At 35.4% G+C, this 20,660-nt stretch overlaps 1 pseudogene; it reads left to right on the top strand.

Moving 5' to 3' along the window:
• LOC130457310 (serine/threonine-protein phosphatase 2A catalytic subunit beta isoform-like) overlaps window positions 1–6,449 on the top strand; it is a 56,609-nt pseudogene extending 50,160 nt beyond the window's left edge.
• Window positions 6,450–20,660: the final 14,211 nt, after the last annotated feature.

Here is a 20,660-nt window from a genome sequence, read left to right as displayed (position 1 = left end):
AATATATAGCAATGAATTATCTAGGTGAAAATCTGGGGAGATGCCATATTTGTATATTACCCAGGGTTCTATAATATTTGAAGTTATGGTTGAATGATGAAATGGATATAATATTAATAATAATTATATTTTTATTTAAATATAAAGTGTTTTACATATGTTATTTCACTTGATTCTCATAGCAAGCCTGTGAGGTATATGCTATACTATCATTTCACCAATGAGGAAACTGAGTTTGTGAAGGTTTAAATTTTTTGCCTGGGATCACATAGCTTTAAAGTGTCTGAGGCTGAATTTATCTGGGTCTTTTTGCATCCAAATTCAGCATTCAAACTTCTGTCCCATCTATCTAGACAGTGTGTATATTACACTGATGTCCATGAAATATTATATGTAGAGGAAGACATCAAGAATACTGGGTAAGCTTTCTAATGAGGATTTATTGTAGGACATGCAAAAGCATCACATTTTGAGAAAAGTTGTCATGGACTTCAATCTATACCACTGGAGGGAGTGCTCATCTAAATTATAAGATAGATCCATTGAGACCAGGTAGTCCCTAAAGTCTCTTCCAGCTCTAACTTTCTGTGCATTTATGGTTCAATAAGTACAATATTTATAAAAATACAGACATTTTAAGGATAAACCGACCTTGCTAAGGATCTTCTGAAAATGTATGGATACCTTTTGAACAGGTGGTCATTCCATTAATTATCCTTTACTTTTGTTTCATGACTAGCCCATCTCTATTTTGGGTCATATATCCCTCCAATTACATTCTTTGATCAACTATCTTTGCACAGTTTATGGTTGGTAATGTGTTTAAGTTTACTTGTACCTCTCAGGCAAATCTGAATTGCCTTTTGGGTGACATTCAAATTAAAACCCATGTAGTATTAATATTCAGTGGACTTCAGGTTCACCATATTACTTGCAAAAAAGTATTTTTAAAATGCCTTTATTTCAGGAGAAACTTCAGGTCACAAAAGGATTAAATAATTTTTTTCTCAATAATTGAGTCCAATAGAAATTAATTAAGCAACTCTGTTTCAGTCTCTGTGCTAAGCAGTTAAGATACAATTAGCAAAACAAACAAACAAACAAAAAAACAGTTCCTGATTTCAAGAAGGTCAAAATCTAAAAAGGAAGACAATGCTCAAAAAGAAAACAGGAGATGAAGAGGACAACATCAGAAAGTAACTAGTATAGGGGCATCTTATTCCATGAAACTGAAACCAAGAAGAGGAGTAGATGCAAAGTGGGGTGATCTGAGAGTTCAGATCCTCCCCTTTATAAGGGATGGTTCTGAAAGGAGTTTGTCATTCTGCTCTCTTGTTTCTCCATTCCAAGGGGAGATGAGACTGAGGGAGGTGGTATCAATCAAGGTTTGAGCTGGAAGCATGGTAGTGAGACTAGAAGTAATAAGCTTATCCTGAAAGGAATATCTTATTCCCTGAAGTTAAACCAGGCAAAGCAGCACTTACAATTTCCCCAATGCAATTCAATCTACTTTCCTGGTGTGTCAGTGTCCAGAGATAAAGTTTATCTCAGAAGTATTAGTTCTATGGCATGTCCATCCAAATACATATTGTCTGAAAAATTGTTGATCCATATTTTTCCTCTTTTGGGATAGTCTTTTTTTCTTGTAGGAATTTGTCTTCATACTTCAGCTTCCACTGTAAAATTTCTCACCCTACATCATTCTTTCATATCAGTCACCTTCTATCACTGATATGTTCTTTCTAAGACCTCCAATTTTGATAGGATTTAGTAAGAGAAAATTTTCAGACTTGAATCCTCCATTCCCCTCCATCTTTGATTCTGACTCCTGGTTCTTTGTCACCACTCCCACTTCCTCCACCATTCTCCTCCCACCTCTTTTGGATGCCATTTGTGTGTTAGTTTCCCCTATTTAAAAAATCCTTGAATGAAAGGGATGCTTTTCTTATTGTTTATTTTAACATTACCAGTCCTTAGTATAGTGTTTGGAACACAATAAATATATAATAAATGTTGTCCAAGTTTTTATCACAAGTGGTCATATTCTATACATCACAGTGATTTTAAAACCTTATAAGTTAATGACCCAACCCCATTGCCTATCCCTTATTTTTTATTTTTCACACTTCTTTAAATCTTCTCACCTCAGAATTCAAACCAAACATTACCCATCATTTCTATTATTCCCTCTAGAATGCCTGTAGTATAGGCAGCAGTGCATGACATATCCAAGGAAGACCAGTACCTCTGCTTTGAGAACTTGCTTAGCTCTTTTCAGGGCTGCTTTCCTCCTCTGATGTTCATCTGTCATCCAGTTCTCACCTGTGATTCCAAGAAGCTGAAGCATGCTCACTAGTCATACCCCAGTAATCTATCTTGGCAGACAAGCTAAACAAGGTTGAGGCATCAAATCCAGAAATTAATTAGGGAGGTATCTACCCTAGGCATGCAAAAATTTTCCCTGGCAGAATGGATTGATGAGAACAATTTGTTCCAATGGCCATAAGGGTGTCTGAAGCAGGCGCTAATGGGTACTTAGAGTCTGGCCAGGCATACAGGTCATCCCTACATCCCTGGCCATCTCTAGTCATCCTACCTTATCATGCCACTGATCAATGATGACTCTGGAAGAAGTGTGATGACTTTAAGCAACTGTACCTTACTTGAATTAAATTTATGCATGAGTCAAAAGAAATCATCAAGATCCTCTTTGAGTATAAAGGACAATGATCATCCAACCATAGGCAACAAACTTCCCTTCATCCTAAAACTCTCTTTTAGCTGAGATCCTTTAAAATACTTTTGACCAATCATTTATCTCATGATGGTAACAGAAATATTTTGTGGCTTTGTGAAATCAGTATCCCTCTTCAATTTGGACTCTGGTGACAATCACCTCAGAGCAGCAAATATCTCTCTCTCTCTCTTTTAGGGAAAAAAAGTAATACATCCATCAAATATAATTAGTGAAATTATGAAAATGAAACAAGAAAACTTCTGCAAATGATATTCTACAGCAACTCACATCTTTAGACTTGTACAACTGACTGGAAAGTGTAGGCACTCAAAGATTCCACTATATTCATTGTTATAGACTGAAAAAAAGACAACATTTGACTTAATGGAGCAAACCCTGCTCTCCAAAGGGAGCAAAGTGTCTCCAATGCATTTGTTTAAATTATGAAATATTACTTAATGATGCAAAGAGAAATAATTTTGATGATCCTCTCATTATTAGCAACCAATTAACTATAAAATATACATTGTCTAACAAAGATGTTTTCCATAGTCAAAATCATAATTATTAATAAATAATGATTGATATCTTCTAGCTATTTTGAATGAGAAATTTAAAAATGTATTCCTCACACATTGACTCCTCACAGGAACAACAGGTATCAGAAACTGGGGGGAAAAAAGGTCCAAAGCCTTCTTCTAACCCCAGTTCTTCAGTGCCCTATTGTATGTGTACTCTGAGGAAAGGCAGCTAGAAGCCAGAGGAGTGACTTTCATCTATCAACAAAAGGTAATTTCCATCTCCTGCTTCCAGTCTATTCTCTCAATCACAGTGTGGAAAACCTTCAGTGCAAAGAAGTGTTACCTTCCCTTTGACATCAGTTCTTTCAATTCCTACTGTTTCTGCCCCTCCATATTCCAAAATTCTGAAATCTCCACATTTGATCAGAATCTATTGGCTTTTAATTTCTGCTTTCTCTTTCTAAATCCTACTCTTCGTCTGCATTATAACCTGTAATCGGGTCTTGATTCCTCTTTTTTTTTTCTCTCAAAGCATCTCTTCTGCACTTCTCATCCTCTTTTTCCCCACCTTGACTTTCTGGTGAACCAGTTTAACCCACATTAGTTCCTTCTCATGAGTCATTAGGCCCCTTTGCACCCTGCCAAGCCTCAGTTTTGAATCATTTCTACCATCTGCAGCCTTCACTTTTACACATATGCTACTGAATAGAAACAATCAATCGTTCTGATTAGATCCACTAAAAATGTATATTATATAACATCCACTGAGCTCTCAATGCTGCTAGGCAATCTTACAATATATCTCTATTATGCTTGGCACATACTAAGTGTTCAATAAATGTTTATTGATTCATTCATTAATAACTCACTATTCCATTTTCATACTGACTTTTCCAAAATTTTCATCATTTCTCAAACCTTTCATGTCTCCCTTCTATTACCTCTGCATCTGAGACCCTTGCCTCATATTTTACAGAAAAGGTTGATGCCATTTTCTGTGAGATATTTTCTCCCCTTTGTCATTTCATATCACTCATTTGCCTTCTGTTGCCATATCTTCCTTCATCTTTGTCTCACATGAAGAAGAGACTTTACTAAGTCGAACCTTCTACCCATACAAGAAATCCTAATATATGTCATCTTCTCTAATATATTACCCTCTCTTTCACTGTCTTCCTATAATTTACCTTCAATCTCTCCCCATCTTCTGGGTCTTTCCAACTGTCTACAAACATACCTACAAACATCCCCCATCCTTTAAAAGAAATCTTCACTTGACCTTTCCATTTTTACTATTCTCCTATATTCCTGCCCTTTGTGACTAAACTCCCTGAAAATGGCATGTATAATAGCTACTTCCATTTCTCTCCTCTCACTCACTTCTTCAATCTTTAATCTATCCATTGCTGTTATCCCCTTCTTTTTGTTGCTATAACCCTTGAAAATGACATCTACAATAAGAAACTCCACTTCTGTTTCTTTTACTTTTTCTTGACTACATTCTAACGTATAGCTTCATCATTCCACCTAAATTATTCATTCCAAAGTTAACCATGGTATTTTAATCTCCATATCCAATGGCTTTTTTGCAATCCTTATTTCCCCTGACTTGTCTCCAGTCTTTGATATTCTAGATTACTCTCTTTTCCTTAATACTTTCTTCTCTTTCCCAGTAATCTTTCCACCTATCAAACTACTCTTTCCAAGCTTCTTTTGCTAAATCCTCATCTACACCATCCCAAAGAACCACAGATATCTTACAAGTTCTGCCCTAGGCCCTCCTCTCCTGCCCCTCTAAACTACCTAAGCTGATGACCTCATCAGCTTTCATGGATTTAGTGACCCTCTCTACTCTGATACTCAAATATAACTATTGTCCCAACCTCACTGGTCATTTACAATCATATCTCTAAATGCTTTTCAGACATTTTGAAAGAGATATCCACTGAACACATTAAACTCAGATGTCCAAAACTGAATTTATTATTTTTCCTCCTAAATCCTCCCTTCTACAAAATCTCCCACTGGCCCATGAGCCTTGAACTCATCTGTGTTAGGGATAAGTCTCTGCCCCAAGCATGTGAAGAGTTTCCTTGTGCATTAAGTAGTCATAAACAATGTGTTCCAAAGAGCCTGTTCTGAATAAAAATCAATCTTGGACTTTATACTAAATTGATAAGTATTTATTAGTTAAAAGAAAGAAAGATAGAAATAAGGTTTCCTGACTTTTCAACTTAAAATAAGATCAAGTCCCAGATACTAACCCAGCACAGTCCCTCCACTCAGCAACTTTCCAATGATGGCTATATAGATAAGTGGTGCTATGATAGAGAAAGAGCAAGACAGAGAGACAGAGACAGAGAAGGGAGACAGACAGAGAAGGGAGACAGAGACAGAGACAGATATAGTGAGAGCAAGAGAGAGACAGAGAGACAGAGATACAGAGAGAGAGAGAGAGAGAGAGACAGACAGACAGACAGACAGACAGACAGACAGACAGACAGAGACAGACTGAGGCAGACAGAGATGAGCCAAGAAAAGAAGACAGGAAACAAGTGAGCCAAAAGATTCTCCTCTTTCAACCCCCAGCTCCCCATTCCCCAGATCTTTCAGGATCCTCTGATTGTGCCATGACCAACAAACATCAGATTTCCTCTACCTTCAGGTTTCTATGATGAGTATTTAAAGAAATAAGAAAATGTAAATATATTGAAAGAAAGTTTTCTAACTGCCTTGAGGGAAGGTCAGATTTTCTTTCTACATAGTAGGTTTTCATCATTCATAGATACACTGGATCATATCAGAGCACTTGACCACTATAATAACCCTCCTATGAGGGTTCAATGTGAGACTTGCTATGGACAGATCCAGATGACCCTGGTGATTGGAGTATTTCTCCTTGAGATCCTCGATATACATTTGAGCTAGATATTTCAGAGACATTTAATCATACCAATGGCCTCACATTGGTGTCCATACCTTACCAGATGGTAATGGAGGTATATAACTAGGGCCATGATAGTAATGCAGTACAATATTTAGTGCTTCAAATTACTGTTACCATTGTAACGACCAAGCTGCAATGATGGAACTTGATGAAACTCTTAAAGTACTCTTTCTTGCAATTTGGCCCAGCACCACATAAAGGTGAACCACCTGTTACTCATCATACCCCAGACTATTTCCTGTAATAAAATTCTAAACTTGTATAATATTGCCATGAACCATATGTTGACCTAAAGGAAACAGGAAGAACAACAGTAACTCCAGGGTCAGAAAAAAGTTAACATTCAAAAAACTGGTTTTTGTATGGACCAAAAGATGTGCCATATAAAAAATACATAGCCTATTGACCTTAATAACCATGACCACTTTAGAATGAGCCAGAACACCGAGGCAACATTGTTGGTCAAGAAACAAGTTTCTGGCATTGCCTATTTGTAGTTACTTTTGCTTTCTTGGACAGACTGCAAATATTAAGATATAAACATTAACAGTGTGAATACAATTTTACTTTCCATTTAGCTATAGCTTTACTCAACATGACTGTAGATAAGGACAACACCAAACAATGATTGGAGCTTAATGAACATTTTGAAAAATAAGTACCAAGGCCTCCCCTCTATTTGTGAGTTTTGAAATTGTTTTGTTTATTTTCACGGAATACTATTTAATTTAATTGTATGATTTCTCTGCACTCAGTCTATTCCCAGGCTCAGGCCTACACTCTCCTTTTGTTACTGTCAAACACCAGTGAGTTGCCTGAAAAAGTTAACTATTTTTTTGCTATAAGATGTTACTTCACAGGGTCATTGCAGTATTTTTCATAATAAACTTGTGAACTAAGAGCTGAACCATTTCAAAATTTGATTGTTGTACAGGACAGACTGGTGCTGTTTTACTCAAAAAAAGAATCAATTTATAAATCATGAATTTCTGGGTAAAAAAATAAAAAGCAAGGCCACTAAAAATAATTGTAGCCCCATTTAGTAACAATCCAAAGCATGTCTATCATGTTATTTATGGACCAAACATCTATGGCCTCTTTCAACTTTTCAGGACCAATTGAACCACAATGATTAATATTAATAACATGATTTTGGAAAGATGGACTGAACTCTACCATGGTGTTCTCAACAGACCATCTTCAATTGATGCTAAACTCACTGACCATATACCTGAGATTGAAGTCAATCCCTCTCTAACTAAAATTCCAACTGAAGAAAAGGTTTAGAATGCCATTAGTTTTCACTTATGTGGCAAAGCACCTGGTACTGATTCCATTACTACAGAGATTTACAAGGCAGGAGATGCATTGTTCATATAAAAACTGACTGAAATCTTCCACGTAAATGGTAAGAAGAGGTTATTACTGAGGACCCCAAGGATTTCTACATTGTCCATCTCTATAAAGGAAAATTAATTAGGTTATTTTGTGACAATCACAAGGAATTTTCTCTTGTGGTCATTGCCAGTAAGAAGATTCTTGCCAGAGCCCTCCTTAATAGGCTGATCCTTGAGATGGAAGATGGTCACTTACCCAAGAGTCAATGTGTCTTCCAAAAGAGCTGAGACAGAGTTGATGTGGTCTTTCCTGTCGAACAACTCCAAAATAAATGTCAGAGGCAGAACAGAGGTATACAACATTCATCAATCTTACTATGGTCTTTGATATTATGAGTCAGGAGGCTTTGTGGAATATGGCAAAAACTGGCTGCCTGGTAAAGTTCATCAATATTGGACAACAACTTCATGACAGCATGCTTATACCAGTTCGGGATAATGGTCAATTCACTCCTGCTTTAACAGTAATCAATGGAGTGAAGTATGGCTGTGTGCTTGTTCTCATGATTTTTAGCATAATGTTTTCTGAAATCTCATCAGATGCTCTCAAAGAGGATGAAAACAGCATTGAGGGAAGATACTACACTCATAGTAAATTATTTAATTTGAAAAGGATGCAATTCAAACCTAAAATGGAAGGAAAGTTGCTCAACTTTTTGTTCCCATACAAATATCCATGCAGTGCAGCCTCTGACACTGAGATGCAACAGAATATGGATCAGTTCTCTGCTCTTGTGCTAATTTTCACCTGACAACAATTAAGTCAAGAAGACAGAGGTTCTCTACCAGCCAGAAGAATGCCAATTATATATGGAACCATTGGTTATAGCAAATGAATAAATTTTTAATGCTGTAAATAAGTTCATTTACTTTGATAATATATTTTCCAGAGTATACACATGCAATGATAGTTTCAAAGTCTCCCTGAAGAACTTTATTATTGATGGTGAGACATGGATGACACTTGTACAGCATGGCATGCCTTCATTAAAGAAAGTATTGTGGTCTATGAGCAAAACACCTCAAATGAGGTGTGCAGATTTAGAGACATCTCCACTCCAAATGATTACATGGTGAGTATTTATTTGTGCCTGACTAAGGCAGAACCTTCTGAGCTCATATTAGTCTGATTAATCACAGTCAGACATACTCTATATTGTCCCATGACAGAATTATATAATTTTGGTACTCTTCAATTATGAAGGACAACTATCATCTCTATCTATAATATGTATAAATGTATGTAATTATATGTACTATGTATATAATATAAATGTGTGTATGTATATATAGATTTATGTAATATAGGCCAATAAGGGAGGTTACCCTCACCTACACCAGTGAATTGGGAGAGGGAGAGCAAGTGTGGAGAGAATGAAGAGGGGATAAGAGTTTGATCTTCTCTTTTCCCCTTAGTGAAGAGAACCTGAGTTTATCTCCCTGAGGGGCAGAGTAGGTCTTCTCAGAGATTGGGTTTGGGAAGTGGAGATTAAGGACTGGAGGAAAGGGTTTGAGAGAATTAAGACCCACTGTCTCCCTTCTTGATCTCAGCTGTTGTTGAGAGGCAGGATAGAGTTTTCTTTCTCTGGATCCTCCCCAATACCCCAACTGCCACTTTTCCCTTTGAGATCTGAGTTCATTCCTCAGCCCTAGTCTTGAGTTAATTCTTCTTTAGGGAGAGGTATGTTTCTCCCCAAATCTTAAGTCCCCTACTTTGGTGTCAGAAAGTAGGCAGACCTGATCAAGATAGTAACAATTTAATAGAGAATAACTCAGGGATGGGAAAATTGGAAGTTTGGGTAAGGAAAGTGTGTGGCAGGAATCCCCAAATATTGAAAGTCTGACCTCCCCAACTTTTAGGGGTCAAGGCTCTCAACTTTGACCCTTTTTCTGGTCAGTTGCTGACATATCCCTACTCCTGAACTAATCTGGTTAATTTATGGTGTTCAGGACAGATTGGGGAGGGAGAGATGGAGAAAATTCTTGGAGAGGATTTCCTCAGTAGATGGCTTCTTTTAAAGTCGGGGCAGGAGGGGGGCAGGATCTTTTTGCCAAAACTAAGAGTGGAGCTCCAGGACAGGTCAATCAAGGGTTTGCCTGATTGGACCAAGTACGCCTTGAGACCAAAAATTTGAGGCTAAACCTAGGGCTAGAATTTGATCATCCCTGACCTGATCAAGTTCAGACTGAAATCAAAAGCGTAGCCCCAAGCCTGAGACAAGTCCTTAAGCCATTAGCATCTCAAGGGTCAATTGAATCAGCAGGGAGAGGGGGCTCTCAGAGCTCTAAGCTCTCAGACCATAACATCAGCCTCCAAGAACTAAAGCTGTTAAAACCCAGAAAATGAGCTGAGAATAACTTCAAGAAAGGACTGAAGTTTAAGAGGGTACCCCAACTTCCCAGAAAATAAATCCTAACTATAATTAGATGGGGGAAATGATCAAACAATGAAAAATCACCTAATTCTAAAGAATTTTTATGGAGATGAAGAGCAAGGTACAGACACAGAAGGGGATAGTTAACGCAAAGGAAACACACTCAAGGTCCAAAAGAAAAATATGGACTAGACACAGATTCTGAAAGAGCTCAAAAACACTTCAAAAACTAAGACAGTCAGAATAAATGTGAGAAAGAAAAATGAAAGTGATTCAAGAAGAAATAAACCAAGTGAAAAAGGAGAACCAAAAACTGACAGAAGAAAATCAGGTCTTAAAAATCAGAACTGACCATCTAGAAACTAATGATTTCATAAGAAATCAAGAAACAACAAAGCAGAATTAAAGGAATGAAAAAACAGAGGAAAACATGAAATATCTTAATGAAAAACAAATGACCAAGAAAATAGATCTAGGAGAGACAAATTGAGAATTATTGGACTACAAGAAAGCCATGATGAAGAAAAAAACTTGGACATCATATTAAAAGAAATTATTAAAGTTAACTGCATAGAGAGCCTTGAACAAGAAAGTAAAATTGAAATTGAAAGAATTCACAGATCATCCCCAGAAAGAAACCCTCAAATGAGAACTTCTAGGAATCTAATAGCTAAATTCAGGGGCCACCAAGCTAAGGAGATATTCTTCAAGCAGCCATGAAAAAAGCATCATGTGGTAAAAATTATAATTAAGAAGGGGCCATGGAAATAATTGGAAACTAAATAATCTAATTCTTCAAAACTGATGGGACAAAAAAGAAATCATAGAAACAATTACAGGCTTAATTAAAGAGAATGACAATGAGGAGATAACATGAATCAAAATCTATGGGATAGAGTCAAAGAAGTACTCGGGATAATTTATATCTTTGGTTATCTCTATCAACAAAATAGAGAAGGAGGAGGTCAATGAATTGGCCTTGCAACTTAAAAAAATAGAAAAAAACAGATTTAAATTCCCCAGATAATTAAATTGAAAAGTCTAAAAATCAAAGAAGAACTTAATAAAATTGAAAATAAAAGAACTATTTAACTAATAAGTAAGAGTAGGAGCTGGTACTTTGAAATAACAAATAAAATAAAGTCCTAGTGAATCAAATATTTAAAATTAGAAGGAAGAGAATCAAATTAACAGTATCACAGATGAAAAGGGTAATCTTGCCTCTAATGAAGAGGAAATTAAGGTGATTATTAGAAATTAGTTTGCCTAAATATATGACAATAACTATGACAATCTGGGTGAAATGGGTGAATATTTACAATAATATAAATTGTGGAGATTAATGAAAGAGGAAATAGAATACTTAATCCCACCGTAGAAAAAGAAATTGAACAAGCCTACAAGGAACATCCTAAGAAAATACCCCCAGGACCAAATGGATTCACAAGTGAAATCTATCAAACATTTAAAGAACAACTAATTCAAAGAACAGCTAACCCCAATACTATACAAACTATTTGACATAATAAGCAAAAAGGGCGTTCTTCCAAATTCCTTTTATGACACAAACATGGTTCTGATCCCAAAGCCAGGCAGGCCAAAAACAGAGAAAGAAAATTATAGACCAATCTCCCTAATGAATATAGATGCAAAAATCTTAAATAGGATACTAGCAAAAAGACTCCAGCAAGTAATCAGAAGAGTCATTCACCATGATCAAGTAGGATTTATACCAGGGATGCAGGGCTGGTTCAATATTAGGAAAATCATCCACATAATTGACCACATCAACAAACAAACCAACAAAAATCACATGATTATTTCAATAGACACAGAAAAAGCCTTTGATAAAATACAACACCCATTCCTATTAAAAACACTAGAAAGCATAGTAATAGAAGGGTTGTTCCTAAAAATAATAAGCAGTATATATCTAAAACCATCAACTAATATAATCTGCAATGGGGATAAACTAGATGCATTCCCAATAAGATCAGGAGTAAAACAAGGATGTCCATTATCACCTCTATTATTTGACATTGTGCTAGAAACACAAGAACTAGCAATTAGAGAAGAAAAAGAAATTGAAGGCATTAGAATAGGCAAGGAGGAGACCAAGTTATCACTCTTTGGGGATGACATGATGGTCTACTTAAAGAATCCTAGAGATTCAACCAAAAAGCTAATCAAAATAATCAACAACTTTAGCAAAGTTGCAGGATACAAAATAAACCCCCATAAGTCATCAGCTTTTCTATATATCTCCAACACAGCTCAGCAGCAAGAACTAGAAAGAGAAATCCCATTCAAAATTACCTTAGACAAAATAAAATACTTAGGAATCTATCACCCGAAACAAACACAGGAAGTATATGAACACAACTACAAAACACTCTCCATACAACTAAAACTAGACTTGAACAATTGGAAGAACATTAACTGCTCATGGGTAGGACGAGCCAATATAATAAAAATGACCATCCTACCCAAACTCATTTATCTATTTAGTGCCATACTCATTGAACTTCCAAAAATTGTTTTTACTGATTTAAAAAAAACCATAACAAAGTTCATTTGGAAGAACAAAGGATCAAGGACATCCAGGGAAACAATGAAAAAAAAATACAAAGGAAGGGGGCCTTGCAGTCCCAGATCTCAGACTATATTATAAAGAAGCGGTCATCAAAACAATTTGGTACTAGCTAAGAGACAGAAAGGAGGATGAGTAGAATAGACTCAGGGTAAATGACCTCAGCGGGACAGTATACAACAAACCCAGAGAACCCAGCTTTTGGGATAAAAATACACTATTTCATAAAATGCTGGGAAAAGTGGAGGACAGTGTTGGAAAGATTAGGTTTAGATCATGTGAATCTTGAAATTTCTCAGACTTGTGAATGTTAAAAAATTCCCCATTGGGGAATCTTTCATTGGGACAATTCCCTATTAGGGACCATTCCCCTTCTAAAATGTGAGAACTCTACTTAGATCAGAAATGTGAAGACCACTACTCCACCCGTACTTACGACTGCTTTAGGGAAGAAAAAACTCCTTGCAGAACAATGAAAAGTACTTAAACCCATACTTAAGACATGCCTATTTTTAGAAAGGGGGTGGTAAGTACCTATAAAGGTCAGGCAACTTGTGAACTTACAAGGAGCAAAGAGGTGAAAACTTACTCAGAGCTTTCCTGATGTGAATTACTCAGAAGTTTTAGTCTACTCAGAAAAGGTGAGATCAAGATGTGAATTAAGAAAGTGATAACAAAATGTGAATTAAGAATGGGCTGTCCTTTGGAAAATGTCTACAGTGATTGGTAGATGTAAGAATTTAGGGGAGGTGACAAAGGAAAAAATTCCCTATAAAAGGAAAAGAAAAAGTCTCTTGAAGACAGTCAGCTGGGAAAGGCTGCCTTGAAGGGTCTCTCTCAAGACTTCCTTGGGGACATTCAGATTGAGGATTGAGCTGGTGAAGTCAGCTGAGATTGAGCTGGTCTGGTGTCACTAGATTCATTGCTTAGACAGATCTTGTGGTGAGTGATAAAAGACTGACTGATCTCTCTCTCTTAAGACTTAGGTCTAGGCCATGTTGGCTCAAGGCATACTTATTCCTTTCTTACTCTTTCTCTCTTTCTTTGATTCCTCATTGTGTTATTAATTAAGTTCTCTATAAAACCCAGTTGTCTTGGGTATATTCATAATTGGGAATATTTCCCTGGTGAGCACCATAAATATTGATTTAAAACAAGACACTGTAGTGAAAACATATTTCCTGCGGTCACAATTTACTCACCCACTCTTATATCTATCACAATTTCTATCTTCCAACCATTTTAACTCTCACAGTTTATGGCTCCCATTCTTTTAAACGTTACAATCAACACCTCACATCCTACACCAAGATAAATTCAAAATGGGTGATTGATTTGAACATAAAGAAGGAAACTATAAGAAAATTAGGTGAACACAGAATAGTATACATGTTAGACCTTTGGGAAGGGAAAGATTTTAAAACCAAGCAAGACTTAGAAAGAGTCACAAAATGCAAAATAAATAATTTGGAATACATCAAATTAAAAAGGTTTTGTACAAACAAAAACAATGTAACTAAAATCAGAAGGAAAGCAACAAATTGGGAAGCAATCTTCATAAAAACCTCTGACAAAGGTTTAATTACTCAAATTTACAAAGAGCTAAATCAATTGTACAAAAAATCAAGCCATTCTCCAATTGATAAATGGGCAAGGGACATGAACAGGCAGTTCTCAGCCATAGAAATCAAAACTATTAATAAGCACATGAAAAAGTGCTCTACATCTCTTATAATCAGAGAGATGCAAATCAAAGCAACTCTGAGGTATCACCTCACACCTAGCAGATTGGCTAACATGACAGCTATGGAAAGTAATAAATGCTGGAGGGGATGCGGCAAAGTAGGGACACTAATTCATTGCTGGTGGAGTTGCGAATTGATCCAACCATTTTGGAGGGCAATTTGGAACTATGCACAAAGGGCAATAAAAGACTGTCTGCCCTTTGATCCAGCCATAGCACTTCTGGTTTTGTACCCCAAAGAGATAATAAGGGAAGAAACTTGTACAAGAATATTCATAGCTGCACTCTTTGTGGTGGCCAAAAATTGGAAAACGAGAGGATGCACTTCAATTGGGGAATGGCTGAACAAATTGTGGTATATGTTGGTGATGGAATACTATTGTGCTAAAAGGAATAATAAAGTGGAGGAACTCCATGGAGTCTGGAACAACCTCCAGGAAGTGATACAGAGCAAAAGGAGCAGAACCAGGAAATCATTATACACAGAGACTGATACACTGTGGTACAATCAAAGGTAATGGACTTCTCCATTAGGGACAATGCAATGTCCCTGAACAATCTGCAGGGATCTAAAAAACACTATCCACAAGCAGAGGATAAACTGTGAGAGTAAAAACACTGAAGAAAAGCAACTGCTTGGCTACAAGGTGGAGGGCATATGACAGAGGAGAGACTCTAAATGAACACTCTAGAGCAAATACCAACAACACGGAAATGGGTTTGAGTCAAGAACACATGTGATACCCAGTGGAATCATGGACCGGCTATGGGAGAGGTGGGGGGGGGGGGGGGAGGAAAAGAAAATGATTTTTGTTTCCAATGAATAATGTTTAGAAATGACGAAGTGAAATAATGTTTAAAAAAATAAAGAACAACTAATACCACTACTATACAAATTATTTGACAAAATAAGCAAAGAAGTCTTACAAATTCTTTTTATGATGTAACTATGGTATTGATTCAAAAGCCAAGCAGATCAAAAACCGAGAAAGAAAACTATAGACCAATCTACTTAATGAAAATAGATGCAAAAATATTTATAAAATACTAGCAAAAAGATTCCAGCAAGTTATCACAAGGATTATCCACTCGGACCAGGTGGGATTTATACCAGGAAGGCAAGGATGGTTTAATATTAGGAAAACCATCCACATAATTAATCATATCAATAATCAAACCAACAGAAATCACATGGTCATCCCAATAAATGCAGAAAAAGCCTTTGACAAAATATAACACACATTCCCATGAGAAACACTAGAAAGTATAGGAATAGAAGGAACCTTCCTCAGAATAATATACAGTATATATTTAAAACCATTGGCAAGTATCATCTGCAATGTGGCAAGTTAGAAGTCTTCCCAATAAGATCAGGAGTGAAGCAAGGATGTCCATTATCACCTCTATTATTTTATATTGCACTAGAAATATTAGCAGTAGCAATTAGAAAAGAAAAAGAAATTGAAGGGATTAATGTAGGCAACAAGGAAACATCACTCTTTGCAGATGATATGATGATATACTTAAAGAAACCTAGAAAATCAACTGAAAGGCTAATGGAAATAATCAATAAATTTACCAATGTGGCAAAATACAAAATAAACCCACATAAATCATCAGCATTTCTATATATTTCCAATGAAATTCAAAAGCAGGAGTTATAAAAAGAAACTCCATTTAAAATCACTCTAGATAACATAAATTATTTAGGAATCTCTCTGCCAATACAAACACAGGAATTATATTAACATAACTACAAAACATTTTCACACAATTAAAACTGTTTCCAAATAATTAGAAAAACATTAATTGGTCATAGGTAGGATGAGTTAATATCATAAAAATGACAATCCTACCCAAATTCATCCACTTATTCAGTGCTATACCTATCAAATTATGAAAAAGCTTTTTTATAGAATTATAAAAAATTACAACAAAGTTCATCTGGAAGAACAAAAGATCAAGAATATCAAGGGAAATAATGAAAAAAAATGTGAAGTATGGGGGCCTAGCAGTACCAGATCATAAACTGTACTATAAAGCACTGATCATCAAAACAATATGGTACTTGCTAAGAGACAGAAGGGTGGATCAGTGAAATAGACTAGGGGTAAATGACCTCAGCAAGCGAGTGTTTGAGAAACCCAAAGATCTCAGCTTTTGGAACAAGAACACACTATCTAACAAAAGTCCCTTTTGGCATATAAATGTGTACCCTTACAATAAATGTTCAATCAAAGTTCAGTTCAATCAACCATATCCAAAGTTCATTCTTGATCTTCTTGATGTAGTGTAGATTTTTCAGGATCTTTCTGCAACAGTTCATTCTCTGGATTTAGGAGTTATCAAGTTTCTTCCTTGAAGATCTTTTCTCAAACAAAATCAAAATCTTGGAATTTTATAAAAAACAATCTCAACCAAAAAATCAAAATTCTTGGATTTTAAATCAAAATACAAAGGAAAGCAACAAACTAAGGGAAATTTTATAATAAAACTCTTTGATAAAGTTTTAATTTCCCAAATATATAAGTAAGCACATCTAATTAACAAAAAATCAAGCAATTCCTCAATTGACAAATGATGAAGGGATATGAATAGAGTGTTGCAGATGAAGAAATAAACATTATCAATCATCAAATGAAAAAGTGTTCTAAATCCCTCCTGATATGGCAGCAAACAAAAGTGACAGATGTTGGAGGAGGTATAGCAAAATTGGGACACTAATACACTGCTGGTGGAGTTGTGAAGTGGTTCAACCATTCTGCAGGGCAATTTGGAATTATGGGCAAAGGGCTTTAAGAGAATGCCTGCCCTTTCATCCATCCATAACACTACTGGGTTTGTACACCAAGGAGATAATAAGGAAAAATATAGGCACACAATTATTTATAGCCATGCTCTTTGTGGTGGCAAAAATTGGAATATGAAGGGGTATCCATTGAATGAGGAATGTCTAAACCAATTGTGGTATGTGATGGTGATGGAATATTATTGTGTGAAAAGAAATGAGGAACTGTTAGAATTCCATGTGAACTGAAAAACCTCCAGGAATTGATGCAGAGCAAAAGGAGCAGAACCAGGAGAACAACATACAGAGAGACTGATACATTATGGCACAATTGAATATAATAGACTTTTCTTCTAGCAACAACTCAATGATCCAGGAAAATCCAGAGGAATGTATGAGAAAGAACACTATCCATGTCCAGAGAAAGAACCGTGAAAACAGATATGTAGAAGAAAAGCATATGATCATTCACGTGGTTTTATGGGCATATGACTGGAGTTTGGGAGTTAAAAAATCACTCTATGGCAAATATGAATAACAAGGAAATATGTTTTGAACAATGATACATTTATAACCCAGTGGAATTGCTCATCAACTCCAAGAATAGGGAGGGAAGAGGGGAAGGAAAGAACATCATGTAACCATAGAAAAATATTCTTAATTAATTAATTTCAAAAAATAATTATATTTGTAATTTACAGGATTTTTACAAAATGAATTTGTGTATATATGTATATATATACTTTTGGAAATTTCTCCAAAATGTCCTTGTACTTACAAGAATTCATTAAATAATTTTCTTCTTCTATCTAGAAAATTTCAGTTTTCCTAAGTGAAATTCTGCCTAGCACAGTATTCCATTGGCCACTTCAGTTGCAAACTGGAAAAACAAGTCAATTGCTTCCTGAAATACCTACCTGTGGAAATGTTCTCAACACCACTCATGAATGAAAAACATTCCTGATGTCAATAACTGATTAAAGAGAGATACTGTTTAGGTTTAGGTCTGATGGGAAGAAAAGTGGTGAAGTCATTAGAGTTTGTCTGCAATCTACCCTCCTACCTTTTTCCAACAACAATAAATATATTTCCCCCTTATTTTGAGACTGCCTCTTAGCTGCCCTAGGTTATTGGCTTAATGTCCTATGTCTAGAAACATTCTATCATTGTTTCTACATTCTACTAAAACCTTCTCTCAGTTTTTTCAATGGACTAACTGATCAATTTATACTAAAGTATTAATGTCTGACAACTATAAAGAGTATGCTTTCATTTCACCTGTTTTTAAAGGGGAAAATAACTATACTCTAAACAGAAATACAAAAATAAGAAAAATAGTATTTAAAGATATTATAATCTAATACAAAGGACAGTACCTAATTTCAAATTAATATGATATTAGATAGATATGGGAAAAAGGGAAATCCACAAGTACTCTAGGATCATTTGAGTATCAAGAGAGGCTTTGAGTTGAAGGAAGGCTTGACTGAAAATTTGGGTTAGGAAACCAAAGAGAGACTTTTATAACTTCATTCTATCTCTCCAGATTTTATTTTTCTTATCTTTCATTTGAAGGGATTTGGCTACATGATTTCTCAGACCTCTTCCCACTCTGAATTCTAAGGGCCTTTGAATGGATCACCTCATCCTTTTCTCAATTTTATGACAAATATTTATTCTTTGTCTAAACACTTTCATATTCTGGTGGTCATTACTATTTGAGGCAACATATATCATACTTCCTCTTCAAAGAAATAGATTGGAGAGAAAATAAATTTAGGGGTCCACAGCAGAGCCATATGTAATATTAAAGTTTAGAGAATAAAAATGGATGTGACCTAGTAAAAGATTATAGAATTATAGAGTTTAGTACTGAATGGTATTCTAGAAATCATTTAGTACAACACCTTTATTTATAGATAAGGAAACTGAGGACTAGAGAAGTTAACCAAGGTTACTTAGGCAATTAGTAATCAATCCTGTAATTGAACCAATGTCTTCTGCTATTCAGTTCTGCTATTCAACTCTTTCATGATGCCATTTTGTTTTTGTTGTTGTTTTGTTTTTGGCAAAGATACCAAAGTAGTTTACCATTTCCTTCTCTGTTTTACAGATGAAGAAAATTAGGTAAACATGGGTAAGTGACTTACCCAGGGTCATGCAGCTTATAAGTTTCTGAGACTGGATTTGATTTCAGGTCTTCCTGGCTTTAAACCAAGCACTGTCTGCTGAGCCACCTAGCTGTCCCAAGTCCTGGGAATAAATCCGAATCCAAAATTTTCCATTGTGCTACATATTCTTTTAAGCCTTTGAAAGAATACTGACAGCTCATAGAATAACCATTGGAATTGCCCTGGATCTTCTCATTGCTCATAATAGTTGTCATTCACAGCTGATTATCTTACATTATTGGTGTTATGCTTTATGAAATTATCTACAGGAAAATGAATTAGGAAAACATAAAATTAACAGGCATCAAGTATGAAGGATGGCATAATCTGCATTTATAAATAAAGTATCCATACTAAGCAAATCACAATCAAATTTTGAAACTTTGAAATAAGATGAAATGAATTTGTTTCAGTGGTCATATAACATGATGGTAATATGAGGTTTTTCTTTAACTAAAATTTCCATAAACTTTTTCTTGAACTAATGATAAATTAGTCTTCTCCTATGTGATAGAGACATGAAGAGAGAGGTTTTATGGGACTAGTTGCTCTGATGCATTTAAAATACTGCAAATCAAGTACCTAAAATAAGTTTCATGTAAGAATCATATAACACATTAGCATGTAGTTTACATAGTGCTTTAAAATTTATTAAATAAAAAGATAATTAAAATGAATAAATCCAAGTTTTGGTTCCAAAAATTACTTGAGCAGCAACGAACTTAACCTCCTTGACTTTAGGAAACTGTTCTTAGTTTCCTAAAGTATGAAATAAAAGAATTAGAATAGTTCTGAAGTTCTTTTTCACTTAAGATCTAAGATCATGCTTAGAAAAGGTTACCAATAATAATTGTGTGACCTATCTTGCAAGATGGTTGTGAGTACATTATTTTGTACATAATAAAAAATGAAAATTGAAAACTATAAGTTCCGGGCTCTACTTTTAGTGACTTGTCCTCTCCACCACCTTCTCACTGAAAACTCTCTGTTTCATCTTAGATCATGGGCTCTTAATTTGTAGTCTACAGAACTCTTGAAAATGGGTACATGAGCATGCATGAGGGAAAGATTACATTTTTAAAAAATAAGAGATAAAATATATCATTTCCTTCAATCATGATTTTTACTTAAAAAAAAACAGAAATTCCAAGTACATAATTATGAGAAAGGATCAATACCCTTCATCGTATTTTCAAAGAGGTCCATGACAAAATATAAAGGTTCAGAAAGGAATCCTGTCTTAGATTCTAAAGTTCTAAAATTTCCTCAGTCTCAAATCATATATTTGATAATAAGAGGGATTTTGTTGTTGTTTTTCAATCATGTCTGATTCTTTGTGGCCCCTTTTGGAGTTTTATTGGTAAAGATATTAGAGTGGTTTGCCATTAGT

Source organism: Monodelphis domestica, chromosome 1 (assembly GCF_027887165.1).
Source record: "Monodelphis domestica isolate mMonDom1 chromosome 1, mMonDom1.pri, whole genome shotgun sequence".
Lineage (NCBI taxonomy): Eukaryota > Metazoa > Chordata > Mammalia > Didelphimorphia > Didelphidae > Monodelphis > Monodelphis domestica.
The sequence above is the reverse complement of the archived record's forward strand: the minus strand, read 5'-3'. Positions and strand labels throughout refer to the sequence as shown.